Source organism: Apteryx mantelli, chromosome 9 (assembly GCF_036417845.1).
Source record: "Apteryx mantelli isolate bAptMan1 chromosome 9, bAptMan1.hap1, whole genome shotgun sequence".
Classification (NCBI taxonomy): domain Eukaryota; kingdom Metazoa; phylum Chordata; class Aves; order Apterygiformes; family Apterygidae; genus Apteryx; species Apteryx mantelli.
In genome coordinates this window covers 22,567,166-22,573,165 of record NC_089986.1, presented here as the reverse complement: position 1 = coordinate 22,573,165, position 6,000 = coordinate 22,567,166, and positions in this window count along the sequence as shown.

Here is a 6,000-nt window from a genome sequence, read left to right as displayed (position 1 = left end):
ACCATTGGGACAAGCAGAGCAGGGTGGGGACAGGTTCCATCAACAGTCCTGCAATCATCAGGTAAATGCAAGGTAACACGTCATGTCTGAGGTCAAACCAGAAAATCCAAACAGCAATTCAAGAACAGCAAAGACGACAGCTGAAGGCCCATGTCTGAGCTTAATTGATGTTCCTGCAACAATGGGCAGAGGCCGTGCATGGAGGCTGCAGGTGAGGTTGATTATGGCAATCAAGGCCTACTGGTGCATTCAAGGCCCTGAAAATAATCTGATTTAATACCAAAGAAACATCAAGGAAAATAGTATTTTCCCTAATAAAGCATATTTATCATTCTCCAGTCTTGGGCCTTGCCAACTCTTCTCCTCTATCTTTTTCATATTCTAAGAATGGCAAACAGACCCACAAGTAATGACTGTCCTTCACAGGAACAGTAAACTTCCAGCTAAACTGTGTTCAGATACAGCCTGCTTCACAGGCCTATAGTGCTTAAGGCATGTGCCAGGATACTGCACAGGGATGAAAAACATTTTGGAGTTTACACTTTCAGGTTAAGGGGTACATGGGATTTCCTACTCTTCCAAAGTCCAGCCAGAGTGGAACACAAGGACGTAAGGCCATCTGAATATATTCACTTGGGTAGGACCATAACAATGAAAGCTCTAAAGCCTTAACAGAGAGATCCACTAATAACCTCATATTTGTTGCCTTTGCTTTTCAATTAAACTTTATTTACCAAGAACTCTATACCATTTGCTAGCCCCTAAGTGTGGATTAAAGTACCTTTAATTGCATACTGTCCTTGATAGTTCTTTTTTACTACTGTCCTAGAATGCAATGCTCAAAAGAAATCATCTCCCTGAGATAGAGTGACTCACAGTATGACTCACTGAATATTTTCTTTCATAAAAGGACTGCATTACACTCATTCCATGTTTCAAGTTTTCTAATAGGCTAAGATATGCACATTGTATAGTCACCACTTTGCAAGCTGATTTACTACCACACAAACCATTTAGAGTTCTCCAAAAAAAGCTTTGAAGACTTTAATATCAGAATCTTTCTCCAAGGTCTTCTTTGGTACCAATATTTGATTAAATTAAAATGTAATTAAAGTCTAAAATGAACAATGTGCATATTCTCTACATTAGACACAGATCTATCTGCATACCATAAAAGATCATTGACATGGCAACGTGCCATTTGATTCAGTTTCATTCAAGGATGCCACAATGAAATATGTCTCTTTCCCTACCAGCTCTCTCCCCCATATAGGTTATATTTGTCTTCTGTATCAAGTGCCTAAAGAGTTAGACAGATTTTACTACCTGAGGTAGATAATGCATAAAAACATATAATTAGTAGTAGCCAGTCCACTGAACCATTCCTTTGCTTTGTCCTCACCTCCACTCACACTGATTACAAGACATTTTGCTCTTGGGTTTTGTTCCTGAATGTGAGAGGCATCCTTCAGTGCCCAGAAACCCATCATTAACCATCTTCCCCTTCAGGTGTTCTCTACTTGTTCACAGGTATTTTGTTCAGGGGAAACTCACTAAAGCGTAGCAGGGTTCATAACAACCAGTGAATTTTAATTAATTATCTCTGTCTAAGGAAAGCTGGCTTAAAGATGTTACCAGCACAATTATGGCACTTTCAGTGGAAAACAACAGGATGTCATTTTGCTATTGGAGGTATATTTCAGAGGGGCTTCCCTGTTTTAAGTCACTGACCCTTGTTGAGTCTGTATTGGTACAGAGAAGAAAGCTCATCTGTGGTATAAAAAGCAGCATTGTTGCCTGCCACAGTCATTTTACAGAGACTATTTTAAATTAGAAGAGAAAGGAAGTGACTTGGTAATTTATAATCAAGAGAGAGCCTATAAACAAGGAGAGAAAAGCAGAACTTGCTCACTCTGTAATCCTCCTGTGCTTAGTCTTTGAAAGGAATTTGTGAAGAAAATAAGAATTTAATGATCATGAGTGAATATGAGATTTAAAATCTGCAAAAGTTGATATAAAGACCTTTTCTTTTATCAAAGATGCTTCATGACAGGTCAGACTTGCTATTGCTTGTTCAGTGATGGCTGGTATTCTTCACCTGTTTCCTATCTCATGCAAAATAAGGCATCCTGAACAGGAACATGATGTGGGTCTTACTAAGTCAGTGACAAACCCTTCATGTCACAAACACAATCCTCTGATTTTGGGCAACTAAAACTGGTCCTTTAGCAAGTCTTTCAGGTGACAGTCTTGGCCTTCAGGCCTTTCCTTCTTCTCTCCTCGCTCCTATGACAAAACAATTCTTCCTCTCCTATGCTTTAGGCTCTGCTTTCCACCACTGCATGAAAGACAAACCAGACTCTCTCCCTCCCCCAGGCTGGGATTCAAAAATCCTACTGGAAATGGTGCTTGTGCTGTTCCCAGCACTAGCCTGCTCCAGGCTATCAATGATCATTTTCTATTACTGCCTTCTTACTTTTATGAACTTTCATCTTTCCATAGAAGCCACAGAGTAGACCTCCCTAAACGGTATTTTCCTCCCTTTTTTCCTGTGTATCTCGACAAAGTCCAAGTACAGCTATCTTCCAGGTATCATTATAATGGGCCATGTCATGCTGTAACTTGGGGATGATAATCAAGTTTTTCCTACAAGCCATGCAATGAACATCTAAGAACACTTTTTCTTTCTGTCCCTGCAGACTACATTCCTACAGAGCCTCCACAATAGCCTCAGCTAGGGCCAAGTACAGCTTAATCAAAGGACCATGAAAAGGCTAGTAAACCACTTATTACAACATCATGTTTAACCACAACGGTTTATTGCTGTATGCAGTTTGGTAATAAGTATTTAGGATAGGAATATTCCTCATCAGCACTCTGAATTCACGTCATAAAACAACTTCACAACAACTTATGTATTTCAAAATCAATATAATAAATAAATAGATACATCAATATTTATTAGTTATCTACCAAACCTCTTCCATGTAGGCCATACAAGACATACAAAATCTATACTGAAAGATCAATCAGATTCTCTACTAATATATATTTTTTCATACAAGTTACTGGAATTTTTCTGAATTGTGCCTGCTGAGCCTGGAGGGAAAACGGTCAACTGTGAATTTCCTGTGCGTAAGGTAGGGAAGAGAGAATTGAGTATCCTAGTGTTAGTCTATATGTGCTAAACCTCAATTTGTTCTGCTGTTTTTCTAAAATTAAACTTCTTGGTAAGTTCTCTGTGATTATTTCTAATACTAGGTAAATCTGCTTCCTTACTGTTGCATTCTACTCAATATTGCAGTACCTAAGCATTTCACAGTCCTTCTGTACAACACTTCTCTGAAGCAGGAAAGAACTACTATCCCCATTTCAGATACAGAAAAATGTGGCATAGAGAGGTCAGTTTAGGTATCAGGAGGGACTGCCCTCCCCATCTCAAGCTCATACAGTAACCAATGGACATAACTTTCTTCTGCAACTGGCAGAGTATTCATTCCTTCAGAGCACTGCCCATTGCTTAACCACTGATTTCATTAAAGAGCATTCTGGCATTCACCTAATTGGCTATCAAGCTTTCCTTTGCTCTGTATGTGACAGGTTTCTCATGTTAAGGAAAAAGATTATTTGCAGGTTGCCAAATTCTTTGTGTTTATCTGTAAATCTAAATTATGGCTGACTGCCATTATCCCAAGTTTTGGCTGGGATAGGGTGTGCAGCAGGACTAAACACTTTCAGAAGTCAGAAAGAGTCAGAAACTGAGTAAGAAGCAAGATATAAATGGCTACTGAAAGCAGATGGCCGCAAGGAGCAATGCTACTTCTGGGGAGAAAGTTCATTTGGCAGGAAAGAAAGTTTAGAAGTTTCTGAGGGCTGTGTTGTTAGGAACTGAGTGGGAAGCAAGGAAGACAGACATCAGCCCATCACTTTGTGCTGCTGCTTTATCTGCCATTGCCACATTCCTGGCCTTCATCCATCAGGCGAGGCAGAGTGAGCATGTGTGCTCCTCAGGCAATGGTGAGACATCTAAGGATGCCAGCAGCCCCTCCATAGCTCAGCTGAATGTGCAACGCCTCAGCAGGGATGCATGACTACTATGTTAGATATGTGGCATGTGCTCTCCCTCAGCTCCCTAGGCCCCCATACAGTCCCCTTATTTTATTTCCTCTGCAATGGTCTGGACCTTTTTGGACCTAAAGAGCCCTATGTTCTCTTTTCACCTTCCCTCCTGTCCTTTTCTAGGTTATCTGGAGATGTATTCCCTCTTCTTGCTGGCAGAACATATGCCATAGTGACCAGTCTTTCCTGAGCAACCTGTGAGGTCCTGACTCAGCTTACATGGACGAGTGGTCCTGGCCATATGGAGGATTTACTTTTAGCCTGTAGCTAGCTGCCTTGCCATGTCAGTCAGGCTCTTTGGCTGGCTGGTATTACTATTAATATAAATGTGCCCTTGAGAAGGTAGAAAATAACTGTGCCTGGTAAAATTCAAAGAATACATAATTTTCTGTTATCTGCTGGCCAGAGTTATACTGAAGGAACAAACGGCTGTATGTAGAAAAGGAATTATATTAGCCTCATTAAAAATAATTTGACAGGAAACACAGAGGATTCACTTCCACAAAACTGGGCTATGAGTAAAATAATAAAACATACTGTCTTTTCTTTAGCAATTCACTGTAATTCCTGTTATATTGCTGGGACATTTACAGTACTGCACATGTATCTTGATAAAAACCTCTCTCTTACAAGCATGCTCAGCATTTGCTCATGGCAGAGGGAGTAAAGGCGAGGTTATCCATCAGTATATCCTTGGGCATATCCCCTACAGAATTCACCTGATCTGGTTCTTCAGTGATTTTAGAGTTAAAGTGATATAAAAAATGCTGGACTGCTATTTAATCTAATTCTATGGATAGTTTATTTAAGCATTATCTTTCCAGGATGACCAATTTGTATTTACTTTACAATTCGTATTAAGGCTGAAGATTTACCAGGTTAGCTCTTTATCTGATCTAAATCTCTCTTCCACAGTTTGGTAGCTGATTTGATATTCAGTATATCATAGATAACTATCTTGTTATAGCTAAATGAAATGTGCATTTGGAAACGTTCATTAATACCATTATCATTAATTGCTTCTTACCTGAATCTCACTGCTGCAGGGACTCTTCAGACTAAATGACAGCTTGCAGCTGGCCTTTTTTAAAGTAGAATTTTAATAGCACTCACACTTTGCAAATCAATTGTAAAGAGCCAAATCCTGCTCTCCTACTGATTTTAATAACAAGATAACAGGACACAGAATCTATCCCAGTTTTATATTTAGTGCAAAATTATATCCAGGCATCTTAATGTTTAAAGGGAAGAACACACTGAAATTCATTTCAGTTTGCCTTTTACTGGACACAGCTCTGGAGGTGCATAGGAAAAGCCTGAACTCCCGTTAATCAGCAGCAGAGTCACATACATAAAATCCCTCTCACTTCCAGCCTCACCTACCCACCCTGATGCCCTTGTAACTCATCTGTATTTAGCTGTCCTCCGCTGGCAAGGTCCTGGCACGGCATGGCAACTGAGTTACCCCAGCTGACTGCAGCCAAGGATCTGGTCTTGGGAACACACAGACACAGGTGTGTCTGGGATGGTCATGCATCAGATACTGCATGTTCAATAGCCTTTACACCTTAAGTTGCACCTGCAGTGGTGCTAAGCTGTCAGTCTGTAACATAAAACAGCCCAGTAATTGGAATAGCAGCTGGCTTGTGACCCATTAAGACTCTCCCTCATACTGCCCCCTGCTCCCAAATTGTTTCTGAGCGTCTCAGTGAAACACTTTCTAAAAGGACAGGCAAAGGAAACCGCAGGAGTCATGCTAAAACCCTGGAACAGAGAATTATTCACTTTTACCGATGCTGAATGAGTCCTCCAATTACAATGGCTATGGGACTCCCAGCCTCCCAGGCAGAATGCAAAAAGGTTAAGCAGTATTTTCCCATC